We start from the raw sequence: 19,247 nt of genomic DNA, 5'->3' as shown, positions 1-19,247 counted from the left end.
TTGCCTTCCCTGATTGCTCTGCTTTCCCCAGGATTTGGCAGACCCTGAGGTCCTCTTTTCCTACAAGTTCTTTCATCATGCCTGCACAGTGAATAAAACTTAAAATGCAATGGTGCTTGGATGGGGGCCACCTGCAACCTTTCACTAGGGAATCAGAACCAGGGTGATGTCTGGGCCTCCAAGGGGGAGAAGGGTCAGGAGACATCCTTGTGAAGGCGAAGCAGAATGGGTGCTTTTCAAGGGGTAAGGTCCATGCTTTCCTTGGAGGTTTTAAAGGAGTTCCTATTCCCAAAGAGTTAACAAAATAAGAAAAGAATATATTTGCCCTTGAATCAATAGGTGGAGGTTGGGATGGTGGAGGTGGATGAGGACTAATAAACTTGCTTTCATTCTGACCTTCCCAGACGTTTTTTCAGTTGAGAATCACTGGAATTGCCAGGCATGGGACATGGACCCTAGACTCCCCCCCTTCCCCAGGCTGAGAGATTGTCCATCTAAAACAGGCCTTCAGTTGGGAACTGGGCTCTTGTGTTGTAAATCTCCTACCTTAGGGAAAATGGCCACACCAACACCCTCAGAGACACATGATCTGACTGGCTGAGCTGCAACTTGAGCACAAGATGATTGGTCTGCTCCTGAATGAACAAACAAAATTAGACATATAGATACAGAGAACATATTAATAGTTACCAGTGGGGGAGGTGGGTGGGGAAAGATGAAATTGCTAAAGTGGTCAACTATATAATGATAAATGAAAACTAAACTTTTTGTGGTTATCAGGCTATAGTATAAAGAAGTTGAAATATAATATTGTATACATGAAACTTACACAATGTTATAAACCAGTGTCACTTTAAATACAGGAAATTTAGAGCTTGCCACAAGAAAAAAAAAAAAACACATGTAATCAAGGAATGTTACTCAACAATACAAATAATTAAAACTCACCAATAAGGCAGCAAAAAACATGATTAAAAAATGAGGCAAAAACTTTATCAGACATAGCATCAATGATGATATACACATGAAAAAGAAGCATATGAAAAAATGCTCCACATCATATGTCATCAGGGAAATATAAGTTTAAGCAACAGTAAGATACCACTACACACTTATTAGCATGACCAAAACACAGAACAATGAAAGTAGCTAATGCTGGCTAGGATATGAAGAACAATAGGAACACTAATTCATCCCTTGTTGGAATGCAAAACTGTACCACCACTTTGGTCAGCAGTTTGTGATTTCTTACAAAACTAATCCAATTCTCTTCCTACAGTTCAGCAATTGCACTCTTGATGTTTACCTAAAGAATTGAAAACTTATGTCCAAACAAAAATCTGCACAAGGATGTTTATGGGAGCTTTATTCATAATTGCCAGAACTTGGAAGCACCCAAGAAGTCTTTCAATAAGTGAATGGATTTATAAACTGTCGTACATCAAAACAATTGAATATTATTTGCAATAAAAATAAATGAGCTATCATGCCATGAAGACATGAAAGAAACTTAAATGCATATTACTAAGTGAAAAAGGCCAATCTGAATGGAGTATATATTGTATGATTCCAGGGACATAACACTCAGGAAAAAGCAAATCTATGGAGTCAGTAAAAAGTGGTTGTCAGGATTTGGTGGTAGGGAGAGGAGGGATGAATCAGTGGAGCAAAGGTGATTTTTAGTGTGGTGTAAATACTCTGTGCACTACTATAATGATGTACACATATTATTATACCTTTGTCCAAACCCACAGAATGTAAAACTTATTGTAAAACACTAGGAGAGAATCCTAGTGTAAACTGTGGATTACAATGGGTCAATTTAGGTTCATCAGTTGTGACAAATACACCACTCTAGTGGGTGATGATGGGGGAGTTTATGCACCTATTGGGGTGGGAATGCATGGGAACTCTATACTTTACACTTAATTTTTCTGTGAGCTTAAAACTGTTCTAAAAAAAGTGTTTACAAAAAAATAATCTTTTAAAGAAGGAAGTCTTGTCACATGGTGCAACATCAATTGAGGACATTATGCTAAGTGAAATAAGCCAATCACATCACAAAAATATGTATACTGTATTATTATACTTATATGAGGTATCTAGAGTAGTCAGTCTCATAGAAACAGAAAGTGAAATGTTGTCTGCCAGTGGCTTGGTATAGAGGTAAATGAATTATTATGTAATGTGCATAGAATTTTCATTTTGCAAGATGAAAAGGGATTTGAGATGAATTGTATGATACGAATATATTCAACACTACTAAGCTGTACAGTTAGAAATTATAATTTTATGTTGTGCATATTTTACCACAATTTAAAAAAGGGAAGGCATTCTGATACATTGCTACAACATGGATGAAACTTGAAGAGGTTATACAAAGTGAAATAAGCTATATACAAATATTGTATAATTCCACTGATATGAGGTACATAGAGTAGTTCAATTCATAGAAACAAAAAATAAAATGGTAGTTTCCGGGAACTGGGGGGAGGGAGGAATGGAGAGTTACTGTTTTATGAATAGAGAATTTCAGTTTGGGAAAATGAAAAATTCTTGAGAATGGATGGTGGTGACAACTGCATATTAACTATGTATAAATGTACAATGGCTGATTCGTGTTGATGTATGGCAGAGACCACATTATTGTAAAGCAATTATCCTCCAATTAAAAAAAATGGTTAGGGACTTCCTTGGTGGTCCAGTGGGTAAGATTCCATGCTTCCACTGTGGGGAGCACAGATTCAGTCCCTGGTGGGAGAACTAAGATCCCACATGCCACATGGTATGGTCAAAAACATTTTTTAATTAAAAAAGAGTTAATTTAAATGATTAAATGATAAATTTTATATTATGTATATTTTATTACATTTTAAAAACCCATAGGTATAAAGTCTAAATTCTGTAAAACAATTTACATAAATCCTCGTGATCGCCTCTACCTATCATTCCTGTCTGATCTCTTACCACTCTATCTACTTTATAGTTTAGCTAAATTATTTTTTAATTTGTCAAGTAGGAAGTATTTTCTAGCTTAGTGGATATATATATACTACTTTTTAATCTGTCTTGTGTCTCTTCCTTTTGGAAATTGCCACTTCCTGATTCAGTATGACTCTGGTGAGACTGTTGATCAGGAACCTTACCTTCCTCTCCATAGAGGCAAGAATATAATCTTTAAACTGGCCAATTAGAGCACCCATTCTAGTGGATAGTGATTCGTCCATAAATTCATATGTGATCCAAGCAAGGTCAAACTGAGTACTTTTGGAGCTCTTAATATGGGGACTTGGAAAAGAGATTGCCTCTCCTTCTGAGTGTGTGAGCTTAATGTAATATAATTCTGAAGGTACTGAGGTACCATCTTTCTCAATATGAAGAAAAAAGCTGAAAATGAAGTAAGCAAAGGAATGCTGAACTGAAAGGTGAGGAGAGATCACTGAAGGCAGCTTCTGTATGTAGATCCAGACTCGCTTTATAAATTTAATTAACTTCCTTTACTGTTAGACTTCAAGCTACACTGACTACTGTCTTACTTACCTTCATATTTCCATAGTTTGTAGCATTTATTATATCATAAATATTTAAACATCACTTTTTGAAAAACTAAATTATTATGCATGGGGCATGCTCATTGCACAATAATATAAATATTCACCAAAGTTTTTTTTTTTCTAATATTTTTGTGATTTGATGTATTTAATTTAAATTTGTGGCATGAGGGGGGAGATCTAATCTGTGTTTTCCCCATATGATCAGTCAGATATTCTTTACACAATTTAATGAATGATTCTGCCATTCCTCACTCGTTTGAAATACTACCTTTAAAGTCTTATATGTGTCCATTTCTGGGGTTTATATCCTATTATATTGACTTGTGTACACATTTCTACATAAATAATAGATTGTTTTAATTATTGTATCATTTTTATATTATTTAATGTACATAAAGATCTCCCAAAATGTAACTTTATTTTTTTCTATGATTTATGGAAAAAATACATGAACAATGTGAAAATACTAAAAATTGCTGACTGAAATTTTCCCATTCTCCTTTTATTTTTTATCATAATTTTTATTAATGTTTTTAATTAAGATAATCTATTTGTTTAATACTGAGTGTTTTACAAGTAAATTGGAAAATAGCAAATAAAAAGCACAGCAGCCATCTTGACCAAGAAAGCAGTCAAGATGTAGAAGAATAAGGAATACCACAGAATAGATAAGATACCATAGAAAAGTTGACAGTAAAGAGAATGTGCTGGGAATTTAATTATTTTTCATATTTCCCTTCAATCCTCCCCCCTCATTCTTCTGGTATTTTCACATTATAAAGAATGAGTGAATGGTAATTCTTAGGAAGAAGCTCATACTTTGATGCCAATTTTCCTGATGCTTGGAATTACTATGAAACCTTTACTGAAAATTCAAAATTTACTAGATTGTAGTCATACAGAACTAACAGCAAATGAGAGAAAAACTTTATTGGAAACTTAATGGATTTATAAGAATTCAGTTATACAGCAAAGACTGAGTGTCACCAAAAGAGAGCATTGACTGGCTGCTGCAGGACCACCTCACAGGCATTATTTGCTTTGGTGAGGTCACCACAATCCAGGCTGGGGTCTTCAATTTTAGAGATCTACTGGTCATGTCCCAGAATCCATCCAAATACAGGAGGTGAAATTTCGATGATTATATCATAAGACTGAAAGATATAAAAGAGGACAATTTATTCATTTATATTGAGAAATGCAATAATCATCCAGATTAGATATGTCTCTTGAGAAGGTAACATCCTATCTTTTCTTCTAGATAGATTATAAAGGAAGCAAAATTATTAGTGTATTTCTTCATAAACATTAAATCAAAGTCATAAGATGCTGATAACGGGCATCTTATTTATACCTGATGTAAATTTGCCTGCACAATGAAGATTTATCTGACACATAGACCAGATGTCTCCATTACCCAAGGCATTTTTCCCTCAGAAAAGTTCGAGGATGTCTTCCTCTGTATTACTTATTTTTTTAGACTGCCATAATTGATCAACTGGCCCCATTATGACCCCATTACCCATCAACACATTCTTTTATTCTCCAGAAAATCTGTATTTATTTACAGAAATAATACATGTTTATAATTGAACAGTATATAATTCAAACAACATAGACAAAATTATCCTTGTCACCAAACTTCTACTTTTCTTCAGTTTTATTTCTAAAAGAAATCACAGGTATCAGTTCTTTCTAAATCCTTTTCTATGCATTTAAATGTTCATACAGATAGTACTTACAGTAATATAAAATTTAGACAGTTTGAATATAAATTAGTTCATTCTGCAATTTGTTTTAATTCACTTTAACCCACTTAATAAAATATCATGATTTTTCTTTATCAAAATATATCTATCTACATATTTCAACAGCTCACAATATTAAACTGCATGACAGAATAGTCATTCATCTCTCAAAAGGAATTTCTATCTTTGAAATTTTTCTTTATAATAAAAAAGCATATTTGTCTATATGTAAGAATTTTCCCATAGACTCCATAGGTAAATTATGTGTCAAAGAGTACACACTTTTTAAAGTTTTAATGCTGCTAATATAAAAATACACACTCTCATAACCAGTGTATATATCACCACATCCTCCCTAAAACAGATTACATAGATTTTTGATTGTTGCAAATGTGATGTGCTAAAAATGATATCTTGAATTGTACTTCTATGATTAATAAGGAAGTTAATTAATGATCATTATTGGTCATTAATATTTTGCCTTCTAAGAACTGTCTGTTCCTTGAACATTTTTCTATCAAGTTATTTGTATTTCTGTGTTATATATAAAAGTGTTTTAAGGACTCACATCAAGATGGTGGAGTAGGAGGATGTGGCCCTCCCCCCATGAACATATCAAAAATACATCTACAAGTGGAAAAAATTCGCACTAAAAACTAACTGAATACTAGCAGAAAGACTCCTGAACAATCAAGGTTGTAAGAAAGATACATGAAGAGTTGGGTAGGAAGGGAAATGATCAGATTAGGACTTGTGCCTCTGGGAGAAGATTCAGAGGAAAACAGAGACTATACACATATTGTCTATTCACTGGAGACTGTGTAGTTTGAGCAACATACTGGACGACCCACCCCTGGGGTCTGACAAATGGAAACGCCCCCTTGGCTGATTGGAGGCTCAGTGGGACTAACAAGAGGGCTGTGGGAAGCCTTGACTCTTTGTGATGAGCACTTGAATGCTTGCTTGCTCCCAAACACGGGCAGGAAAGGTTGAATTGAAACCACACAGATTGTTGACTCATTTCCTGTGACCAATCTGGTGTGTGCCCCAGCCTGAATCAAGCAAACACTCTAGCCCCATTTGGCTCACACTGAAGCTCCCCACTAAAGCAAAAACAGTCAGAAATGAAGAAAGAGCTCAGCTATAAGATGCCACAGTGACTCAGATACTAAGCATGTCTGAGCAGGGACTGGGCAACCATTGTGGTTGATAGCACAGACAGCACATCACAGGAAGACCAGATCATTGAAAGTAGTCAGACTGCCATACCATACTCTGTGCCCTGACCCTTGTTCAGTACCCACACCATTACCTCTTGCCCCAGCACTGCTCTTCTCTGGGGCTAAGGGAGCCTGTGCTGGAAAGCAGAAGAATACACACTTCAAGGGAACTGAAGTACTTCAGACTCAACCCTCAGGGTTTCTGTTCCAGCAACCTGAGATCTGACCCAACCCCTAATAGGGTGGGGACAGTCACTGAACAGAGGGAAAGTCCCTCCTTACATCTGCCTTCTGCCCTAGCCCAACTCTCCAGCCCCATCTTCTACCATGATGATAGATGCTAGCACACCCTGAGGAAAGATGTGACTTGTGTTCATATCAAATCTAGCTCTATCACCAAAGTTACTGGTCACACATAGACTCACATATAAGGACATCCCTTCAAGATAACTGATTTACTTAATTTCATAGAGACAGAGAAAAATAAGCAAATTGAGAAGACAAGAATTTTTCTCAATTGAAAAAGAAAACAAGGAACCGATAAAATAGAAATGAACAATTTACTAGATAAAGAATTAAAAGCATTAGTAATAACAATACTAACTAAATTAGATAAGAGAATAGATGGGCACAATGAAAATTTTAACAAGGAAGCATAAAAAAATACATATTTTATATATATATATATGTGTATATATATATATATATATAATCAGTCAGAAGTAAAGAATAAGGTTTCCTTAGTGACAAGGTGGTAGAGTATCCACCTGCCAATGAAGAAGACATGGGTTTGACCCCTGGTCTGGGAGGATCCCACATGCTGCAGGACGACTGAGCTTGCATGCCACAATCACTGAGCTTGTGCTCTAGAAACCAGAGCCACAGCTGTTGAGCCCACATGCTGCAACTACTGAAGCCCATCCACCCTAGAGCCAATACTCTGCATCAAGAGAGGCCATTAAAATGACAAGCCTGTGTACCATAACTAGAGTATCCCCCACTCAACACCACTAGAGAAAAGCCTATTAAGCAATGAAGACCTAGCACAAACAAAAATAAATAATTGAATTTTTTTTAAGAAGTAAAAATAAAATAAATAAAAAACACACTAGAAGGAATGAACAGCAAACTAGGTGATACAGAAGAATGCATACAGAAGAATATATTTAGAATAGAAATCAGCAGCACAACACAACAGGAAAAAGAAAAACAAATTTTAAAAAATGGAAACTGATTAAAAGATTTTGGGGATAACATCAAGCATACAAACACTCACATTATAGGGGTCCCAGAAAGAGAAGAGATAGATAAGGAGGTAAAAATGCATTTAATAAAATTATAGCAGAAAATTTCCCAAACCTGGAAAAGGAAAGATATTCAGGTATAGGAAAACAAAGATTGACCCCAAACAGACCCACAGCAAGACAGTCATAATTAAAATGGCTAAAGTCAAAGATAAATAATTCTAGGTCACGGAGTGAATGAAACTGTTGGAAGATCTTGCTAGAGGCCCCTTCTTTCTCTCTATCCCAGGAATATGCATCCACTTGTCATCCCTTCACTAGAAGATCCTCCAAGGATATGGTCTTGTGAGCATAATATGTTTCTGGGACTATCTGGATGATCTATATACAAGACTGAACCCAATTAAAACCTTCATATACATTATAAAATTCTGGCAGCCAGTGTGGTCTGTTCATCATGTAGTGCCCAAAACAAGCCTCATATGTACTGCCAAAGTGACCTTGATAAAAGCTATACAGATGGCTGACACAATGACAGAGTGGAGGACATAAGGAACGCCTTCTCATTAAAACATGAAAATCACAGCTAATTGCTAAAGAACAATCGAGAAAAAAACACAGGAATCTACCAAAAATTGGTACCCAGTATCCAAAGACAAAACAGAAGTGGCAATGAGACAGAGTCAAAGTCCTGAGCCTCACATCAGGATTCCCAGCCTGGGGTTCTGCCAACAAGAGAAGGAGACCCCAGAGAATCTGGCTTTGATGGACAGTGAGGGTGATCACAGGAATTCCATGAGACAGGAAGAAAGAAAAACTGCACTATTGGAGGGGGAAAACAAGACCCTGTGAGCATCAGGACACATAGGCAAAAATCAGTGACCTCATGAGACTAGATTACACCTACCTGTCAGTATTGGAGGGTCTGCTGTGGAGCTGGTGGTGGCTGTCACTCACTGCAATGACAAAGACACTGGTAGACAACAGTTCTGGAAAGTACTCATTGGTACAAGCCTTCCTGCAGAACACCATTTTCTACTCAAGACCTAGCCTCACCTAACAGCCTGTAGGATTCAATGCTGGGATGTCTCAGGCCAAACAACCAACAGGGAGGGAACAGAGTCCCACATATCAGCTCACAGGCTTGGTAAAGCCTTCCTGAGCAGAGCTCTGCCAACCAGAGAGACAGGACCCAGCTCCAACCATGAGCAGGAAGGAACCAGATCCTCTCACCAAGAAGCCTGCAAAAGCCCCTTAGATAGCCTCATCCAACAGAATGTAGACAATAGAAGAACTACAATCCAACAGCTCGCAGAAAAGAAACTGCAATCACAGAAAGTTAGACAAAAAAAGATGAAAGAGGAATATATCCCAAATGAAGGGAGGAATATATCCCAAATGAAGGAACAAGATAAAACCCCAGAAGAACAACTAAATCAAGTGGAAATAGGCAATATGCTGAAAAATAATTCAGAGTAATGATAGTGAAGATAATCCAAAATCTCAGGAAAAGAATGTGGAGGTACAGATTGTGAGGATGCAAAAAATGTTTAACAAAGATGCAGAAGGACTAAAAGCAAACAAAGGAAACTATAAGCAAAGTGAAAAGGCAACCCTCAGAATGGGAGAAAATAATAGCAAATGAAACAACTAACAAAGGATTAATTTCTAAAATATACAAGCAGTTCATACAACTCAATACCAGAAAAACAAACAACCCAATCAAAAAGTGGGAAAAAGACCTAAACAGACATCTCTCCAAAGAAGACATACAGATGGCTAACAAACACATGAAAAGATGCTCAACATTGCTCATTATTAGAGAAATGCACATCAAAACTATGAGATACCACCTCACACTGGTCAGAATGGCCCTCATCAAAAAGTCTACAAACAGTAAATGCTGGAAAGGGTGTGGAGAAAAGTGAACACGCTTTTACTGTTGGTTGGAATGTAAATTGATACAGCCACTATGGAAGATGGCATGGAGATTCCTTAAAAAACTAGGAATAAAACCACCATATGATTCAGCAATCCCACTCCTAGGCATATACCCTGAGGAAACCAAAACTGAAAGAGACAAGTGTATCCCATTGTTCACTGCAGGACTATTTACAATAGCTAGAACATGGGAACAACCTAGATGTCCATCAACACATGATGGATAAAGAACTTGTGATATATATACACAATAGGATATTACTCAGCCATAAAAAGGAATGCACTTGAGTCAGTTCTAATGAGGTGGATGAACCTGGAACCTATTATACATAGTGAAGTGAGTCAGAAAGAGAAAGATAAATACTGTATTCTAACCGTATTCTAACACATATATACAGAATCTAGAAAAATGGTACTGAAGAATTTATTTACAGGGCAACAGTGGAGAAACAGACATAGAGAATATATTCATGGACATGGGGAGAGGGGAGGAGAGAGTGAGATGTATGGAAAGAGTAACATGGAAACTTACATTACCATATGTAATAGAAAACCAACAGGAATTTGCTGTATGGCTCAGGAAACTCAAACAGGGGCTCTGTATCAACCTAGAGGGGTAAGATGGGGAGGGAGATGGGAGCGAGTTTCAAACGGGAGGGGATATATGTATACCTATGGCTGATTCATGTTGAGGTTTGACAGATAACAGCAAAACTCTGTAAAGCAATTATCCTTCAATAAAAATAAATAAAAAACAAACAGAGATGGACAATACAATAATAAAATTAAAAATATACTAGAAAGAATCAATATCAGAGGAACTGAGTGATAAGAACAGAAATGCAGTGAGCTGGAAGATAGAATGGTGGAAACGACTGCTGTGGAACAGAATAAAGAATGAGAAAAAGATAACGACAGTCAAAGAGACCTCTAGGACAACATTAAATGTATGAGTATTGGCATTATAGGGATCCCAGAAGGAGAACAGAGAGAGAAATGACTTGAAAAAATACTTGGAGAGATAATATCTGAAAACTTTCCCCACATGGGAAAGGAAATAGTTACCCAGGTACAAGCAGCACAAAGAACCTCAGGCAGGATAAACTCAAGGAGGAACAGAGAGTTACATTTTAGTCAAAGTGACAAAAATTAAAAACAAATAAAAGATATTAAAAGCAACAAAGGCAAAGCAACAAATACCATACCAGGGAACTCCATAAGGTAATCAGCTGATTTCCCAGTAGAAACTTTGCAGGTCGAAGGGAATGGCATGGTATATTTAAAGTGATGAAAGGGAAGAACCTACAAACCAAGAATATTCTACCTAGCAAGATGCATATTAAGATGCAACAGAGAAATCAAAAGTTTATATACAAGAAAAAGTTAAGAGAATTCAGCAAAACCAAACTACATTTGCAACAAATGCTAAAGGAAATTCTGTAAATAGAAAAGAAAAGTCCGCTACAAAAAGTAAGACCATTACAAATGAAAAAGTTGATGGATAAAGACAAGAATAAAGTTAGGAAATTAACTACACAAAAATATGATATAAAAACAAGCAATTGTGAGGAGAATACAAATGCAGGATACTGGAAATGTATTTAAAATTAAAACACAAACAGAATGACCATCATCAAAAAAAAAAAAAAAATCTACAAATAATAAATGCTGGAGAGGATGTGGAGAAAAGGGAACACTCTTGCAATGTTGGTAAGAATATATATAAACTGATACAGCCACAATGGAAAAAAGTATGTGAGATCCTTAGAAAACTACCATATGACTCAGAAATCCCACTACCAGGCATATACCCTCCTGCTGCTGCTGCTGCTGCTGCTAAGTCGCTTCAGTCGTGTCCAACTCTGTGCGACCCCATAGACGGCAGCCCACCAGGCTCCCCCATCCCAGGGATTCTCCAGGCAAGAACAATGGAGGGGGTTGCCATTTCCTTCTCCACATGAAAGTGGAAAGTGAAAGTGAAGTCACTCAGTTGTGTCCGACTCTTAGCGACTCCATGGACTGCAGCCTACCAGGCGCCTCCATAAATGAGAGTTTCGAGGCAAGAGTACTGGAGTGGGTTGCCATTTTCTTCTCCACATATATCCTGAGAAAACCACAATTCAAACAGACATCTGTACCCTCGTGTTTATTGCAGCACTATTTACAATAGCCAAGACATGAAAGTAACACAGAAGTAAATTGACAGATGAATGGACAAAGTCGTGATACGTATATACAGTAGAATATCACTCAGCCATAAAAAGGAATAAATGTGAATCAGTTGAACTGAGATGGGTGAACATATAGCCTGTTACACAGAATGAAGGAAGTCAGAAAGAAAAAAACAAACAAATATCATACAGTAAAGCATACATGTAGAATCTAGAAAACAGTACTGATGAACCTATCTGCATGGAGGGAATTGAGACACAGATGTAGTAAACAGCCTTGTGGACACAGTAGGGGAGGGAGAGAATAGGACAAATTGAGAAAGTAGCATTGACACATACGCAATACCATGTGTAAAATAGATAGCTAATGGGAAGCTACTATATAACACAGGGAGTCCAGTCTGGCACTATGATGACCTAGAGGAGTGGGATGGGGCATGGGGTTGGAGGGAAGCTCAAGAGATCACACACACACACACACACACACACACACACACACACACACACATTGCTTCAGTCATGTCTGACTCTTTGCGATCCTATGGACTATAGCTTGCCAGGCTCCTCTGTCCATGGGATTCTCCAGGTAAGAATATTGGAGTACGTTGCCATGCCTTTCTACAGGGGATCTCCCCCACTCAGGGATCAAATCCGGGCCTTCTGCACTGCAGAAGTTTTATATATATATATATATATATAGTTAAGTCTCATTTGCATTGTTGTATGTTAGAAACCAACACAATATTGTAAAGCAATTATCCCTCAATTAAAAAATAAATTAAAGACCAATACTTTAATAAACACAAAACTAAGTTTAATCATCAAATCAAAACAGAAGAGAACAAAAGAGGAAGGGAAGAAAAAGGCCTACAAAACAAATTGAAAAAAATTAACAAAACTAACAAAATGGCAATGCAAACATATATATTAACAAAAGGGTGGCAGAAACATACATATCAATAAATACCTTAAATGTAACTAGATTAAATGTTCCATCAAAATACACAGACTGGCTGAATAGATACAAAAACAAGACCCACATATATGCTGTCATAAGACAAAATAAACCTTAAAATAAACTGTTATAAGAGACAAAGAAGGAAACTACATAAAAATCAAGGGGTCAATTCGAGAAGACTGTAAATTGAAAACATATATGCACCCAACATGGGCTTCCCCAGTGGCTCAACATAAAGAATCCACCTGCAATGCAGAAGATGCAGGAGACCTGGATTTGATCCCTGGGTGGGAGAGATCCCTGAAGAAAGGCATGGTAACCCACTCTAGTATTCTTACCTGGAGAATCCCATGGAGGAGCCTGGCAGCCTACAATCCATAGGATCACAAAGAGTCAGACATGACTGAAGCAACTGTGTATGCATGCATGCACCCAACATAGAATCCCAATGTATGAGGCAAAAGCTAATAGCCATTAAACAAGAAGTCAACAGTAACACAATAGTAGTGGCACTTTTGTCTTTAACATCCCACTTTCATCATGGAAGATCAGTCACACAGAAGATCAATAAGAAAACACAGGCTTTAAATAACATATTAGATCAGATATACTTAATTGATACTTATAGGATATTGCATCTAAAAGCAGAGGGATACACTTTCTTCTCAATTGTACACAGAACATTCTCCTGGATAGATCACATCTTGGGACCCAAATCAAGCATTGGTAAATTTAAGAAAGTTGAAATCATTTAAAATATTTATTTTATATATAAGCTAATTAAAAGTGTGATGGTTTTGTCATATGTCAGTATGAATTAGCCATAGGTATACATGTGTCTCCACCATCCTGAACCCCCTCCACCTCCCTTCCAACCCTATCCTTCCAGGTTGTCACAGAGTACCAGCTTAGGGTGGCCTGCTTCACACATCAAACTCACACTGGTCATATATTTTACATATTGTAATATCTATGTTTCAATGTTATTCTCTCAAATCATCCCACAATCTCCTTCTACTACTGAGCTTTTGCACAAAAAAGGAAACTATAAGCAAGGTAAAAAGACAGCCCTTAGAATAGAAGACAATAATAGCAAATGAAACAACTGACAAAGAATTAATCTCCAAATATACAAGCAGCTCAATACCAGAAAAATGAACAACTCAATCAAAAGGTAAGCAGAAGACCTAAACAGACATTTCTCCAAAGAATACACAGATGGCTAATAAACACATGAAAGGATGCTCAACATCACTCATAATTAGAAAACTGCAAATCAAAAACACAATGAGGAATCATCTCACACTGGGCAGAATGGCCATAATCAAAGTTTATAAACAATAAATGATGGAGAGGGTGTGGAGAAAAGGGAACACTTTTACACTGTTGGTGGCAATATAAACTGATAAAATCACTATGGAGAACAGTATGGAGATTCCTTAAAAAATTAGGAATAAAACTGCCATATGACCCAGCAATCCTGCTACTGGGCATTTACGCTGAGGAAATCAGAATTGAAAAATACATATGTGCCCCAATGTTCATTCCAGCACTATTTACAAAAGCTAGGACATGCAAGCAACCTAGATGTCCATTGGAAGGTGAATAGATAAGGGAGTTGTAGTACATATACACAATGGAATATTACTTAGCTATAAAATGGAATTCATTTGAGTTAGTTCTAATGAGGTGGATGAACCGAGAGCCTATTATACAGAGTGAAATAAATCAGAAAGAGAAAGACAAATACCATATATTAACACATATATATGAAATCTAGAAAGGTGGTACCGATGATCTTATTTACAGGGCAGCAAGGAGACACAGATGTAAACAAAGGCCTTTTGGACTTAGTGGGAAAATTGAAATCTTATCAAGAATCTTTTTCTGATCACAGAATTATTGAAATTAGAAATCAACTGCAAGGAAAAAGAAACGGTAAAAACTACAAATACATGGAGGGGAATCAATATACAACTAAACAACCAATGGATCACTGAAGAAATCAAAGAAAATTTTTTTAAAATACACAGAGACCAAATTAGATCATTTTGGAGAATGGCATTGAAACATGTACACTATCATGTAAGAATCGAATCACCAGTCTATGGCTGATGCAGGATACAGCATGCTTGGGGCTGGTGCACGGGGATGACCCAGAGGGATGTTGTGGGGAGGGAGGTGGGAGGGGGGTTCATGTTTGGGATCGCATGTACACCCGTGGTGGATTCATGTCAATGTATGGCAAAACCAATACAGTATTATAAAGTAAAATAAAGTAAAAATAAAAATTTAAAAAAAAAAAAGAGAAAAAAAATAAATAATAAAATAAAATACACAGAGACAAAAGAAAATGAAAGCACAATTATCCAAAACCTATGGGATGTGGCAAAGCAGTTCTAACAGGGAAGTTATATACAACCTTACTTCAGGAAACAAGAAAAATCTCAAATAAACAGCCTAACCTTATGCCTAAAGATACTAGGGGAAGAGAAAAATACAAAACCCCAAAACAGTAAAAGGTGAGAAATCATAAAGATTAGAGAAGAGATCAAAGAAATAGAGATGGAGAAAACAATAGAAAAGATCAATGAAACTACAATCTGACTCTGAAAAGATAAACAAAACTGATAAACCTATAGCCAGATTCATCAAGAAAAGAGGGAGAAGGCTCAAATCAATAACATTAGAAATGAAAAAGGAGAAGCTACGATGGACATCACAGAAATACAAAGGATCATAAGATACTACAAGTAACTGTAAGTCAATAAAATGGACAACCAGGAAAAAATGGACAGATTCTTAGAAAGATACAGTCTCCCAAGACAGAACCAAGAAGAACTAGAAAATATTTATAGACCAATCACAAGTACTGATATTGAAAGTATGACTTTAAAACTTCCAATGAACAGAAGTGGTTTCAGAGGTTAATTCTATCAAACATTTATAGAAGAGTTAACACCTACCCATCTGAAACTATTCCAAAAATTTGAAAACAAGTAATACTTCCAAATTCATTCTATGAGTCCACCATCATCCTGATATCAACATGAGACAAAGATAACACAAAAAAGATAATCACAGACCAATATCAGTGATGAATATGGATGCAAAGATTCTCAACAAAATACTGGAATCCAAATCCAACAATACATTAAAATAATCAGACACCATGATGAAGTGGAATTTTCCTCAGGGATACAAAGATTTTTAAATATTGATTTTGCAAATCAACCAATGTGATATACTGTATCAATAAATTGAAAAGCAAAAACCATATGATCATGCAAAAAGATAGAGAAAAACCTTTTGACAAAATTCAACACACAATTATAATAAACTCTCTAGAAAGTGGATATAGAGGAAACCTACCTCAACATAATAAAAGCCATATATGACAAACCTACAGCTAACATTATATTCAATGGTGAAAAGCTGAAAGCATTCCCTCTAAGATGAGGAACAAGACAAGGATGGCCACCCTCATCAGTTTTATTCAACAGTTTTGGAAGTCCTTGCCAAGGCAATCAGAGAAAAAGAAGAAATAAAATCATTGCAAATTGGAAAATCAGAAGTAATACTGTCACTGTTTGTTGAAGGCTTTAAACTATACATAGAAAATCTCAAAAGATGGCATCAGAAAACTAGTGGAGTTCACCAGTGAACTGAGTAAAGCTGCAGGATTTAAAATTAATACAAATAATCTGTTGCTTTTCTATATACTAACAACGAAAGATCAGACAGAAAAATAAAAGAAACAATCACATTTACCATCATATCAAAAACAGTAAATTGTCTAGGATTAAACCAGTCTGAGGCAAAGGCTAGTACACTGAAAACTATAAGATCCCAATGAAAGAAACTAAAGATGACACAAACAAATGAAAAGATATACCATGCTCCTGAATCAGAAAAATCAATATTGTCAAAATAATTATACTACCCAAAACAATCTACAGAATCATTGCAATCCCTATCAAATTATCAATGACATTTTTAACAGAACTGGAATAAAAACATTAAAATTTGTATGGAGGTATGAAAGACTCTGAAGAGACAAAGTAATCTTAAGAATGAAAATCAGAGCTGGAGGAAATCAGGCTCCCTGACTTCAGACTCTACCACAAAGCTACAGTTATCAAAAGAGTATGGTACTGACATATAAACCAAAAAATAGATTAATGGAACAAAAAGAAAGCTGAAAATAAAATCACACATTCATGGCCAATTAATCTATGACAAAAGAGGTTAAGAATATACAATGCAGAAAAGACAATCCCTTCAATAAGTGCTGGAAAAACTGGACATGTAAAAGAATGAGATTAGAACACTCACTAACACCCTAGATGAAAATAAATTTAAAATGAATGAAAGACCTAAAAGTTGGGTGGAATATTATAAAACTCTTAGAAGCAAACCCAAGCAAAACATTCTTTGACATAAACTGCAGTAATATCTTGGTGAACCCACCTCCTAGAAAAATGAAAAGAAACAATTTGGACCTCATTAAATGCAGGAACTTTTGCAAAGATAGGGAAATCATTAAGGAAAACTAAAGAATGGAAGAAATATTTGTAAATGAAGCAACTAACAGGATTATTCCCTAAAATTTACAAAGAGCTCATGTGGCTCAATAAATCTCATACACACACAACTCAGTAAACAACAACAAAAAAAGATGACCTAAACAGATATTTCTGCAAAGAACACAAACAGATGGCCAAGAAGCACAGAAAAGATGCTTAACATCACTAACAGTTAGAGAAATGCAAACCAAAACTACAATGAGAAAAATACCATTTATAGTTTGATAGGGTTTGCATTGCATCTATAAATTGCTTTGGGTACTATAGTCATTTTTACAATATTGATTCTTTTGATCCAAGAATATGGTGTATCTTTCCATCTGTTAGTGTTGTCTTCTATTTCTTTCATCAGTATCTTAGTTTTCTGCATACAGTTCTTTAGGTAGGTTTATTCCTATGTATTTTATTCTTTTGTAGAAATGGTGAATTAGATTGTTCCCTTAATTTACCTTCCTGATTTTTCATTGTTAGTATATAGGAATACAAGGGATTTCTGTGCATTAATTTTGTATCTAGTAACTTTGCTACATTCACTGATTAGACCTAGCAATTTTTTGGTTTCCTTCATCTTTAGGATTTTCTATGCAGAGAAGGTAATGGCACCCCACTCCAGTACTCTTGCCTGGAAAATCCCATGGATGGAGGAGCCTAGTGGGCTACAGTCCATGGAGTCGCTAAGAGTCGGACTCAAGTGAGCAACTTCACTTTCACTTTTCACTTTCATGCATTGGAGAAGGAAATGGCAACCCACTCTAGTGTTCTTGACTGGAGAATCCCAGGGATGGGGGAGCCTGGTGGGCTGCCATCTATGGGGTCTCACAGAGTCAGACACGACTGAAGCAACTTAGCAGCAGCAGCAGCATGTATACTATTATGCCATCTGCACACAGTGAGAGTTTTACTTCTTTTCCAATCTGGCTTCTTCTTATTCTTCTCTGATTGTTATTGCTGCTGCTGCTGCTAAGTCGCTTCAGTCATGTCCGACTCTGTGCGACAACAGAGATGGCAGCCCACCAGGCTCCCCCATCCCGGGGATTCTCCAGGCAAGAACACTGGAGTGGGTTGCCATTTGCTTCTCCAATGCATGAAAGTGAAAGTGAAGTTGCTCAGTTGTGTCTGACTCCTAGCGACCCCATGGTCTGCAGCCTACCAGGCTCCTCCATCCATGGGATTTTCCAGGCAAGAGTACTGGAGAGGGTTGCCATTGCCTTCTCTGGATTGCTATGGCTAGAACTTCCAAAATAGAACTATAACAAAATTTTTCACAATTTGTATCGAAAAACACAAGACCCAAAATGAAGAAAAGCATGCTGCAGTTCATGGGGTCACAAAAAGTCAGACAAGACTGAGCAAACGAACAACAACAACAAAGCCAGAGCAATCTTGAAAAAGAAAAACAGAGCTGAAAGAATCAACTCTCTTGACTTCAGACTATACTACAAAGCTACAGTCATCAAGACAGTATGGTACTGGCACAAAAAAGAGAAATATACACCAATGGAACAAGATAGAAAGCCCAGAGATACACATGCACTTATGGGCACCTTATCTTTGACAAAGGAGGCAAGATCATACAATGGAAAAAAGACAGCCTCTTCAATAAGTGGTGCTGGGAAAACTGGACAGCTACATGTAAAAGAATAAAACTAGAACTTCCTAATATTACACCATACACAAATATAAGGCCAGAAACTATGAAGTTCTCAGAGGAAAACATAGGCCGTACATTCCTTGACATAAATCATGGCAAGATTCTTAATGACCCACCTCCTAGAGTAATGGAAATAAAGATAAACAAATGGGACCTAATTAAACTTAAAAGCTT

The 19,247-nt window shown here is 36.5% G+C and overlaps 1 protein-coding gene across 3 annotated transcripts in view; it reads right to left on the bottom strand.

The window, feature by feature from the left end:
- Positions 1-604: 604 nt before the first annotated feature.
- Positions 605-19,247, bottom strand: part of NBDY (negative regulator of P-body association) — a 64,479-nt gene continuing 45,836 nt past the window's right edge. The window contains exons 3-4 of one of the 3 annotated variants that reach the window (XM_068963060.1): positions 4,582-4,708; positions 605-635 (exon numbers count right to left, since the gene is read on the bottom strand). The gene's annotated coding sequence lies outside the window, so the exon portion shown is untranslated. Of the gene's footprint in view, positions 636-4,555; positions 4,709-8,698; positions 8,723-19,247 lie in introns of those variants that run through there. The other 2 variants (XM_068963059.1, XM_068963062.1) reach the window with 2 other exon arrangements.

Source organism: Capricornis sumatraensis, chromosome X (genome assembly GCF_032405125.1).
Source record: "Capricornis sumatraensis isolate serow.1 chromosome X, serow.2, whole genome shotgun sequence".
NCBI classification, from domain to species: Eukaryota; Metazoa; Chordata; class Mammalia; order Artiodactyla; family Bovidae; genus Capricornis; species Capricornis sumatraensis.
The sequence above is the reverse complement of the archived record's forward strand: the minus strand, read 5'-3'. Positions and strand labels throughout refer to the sequence as shown.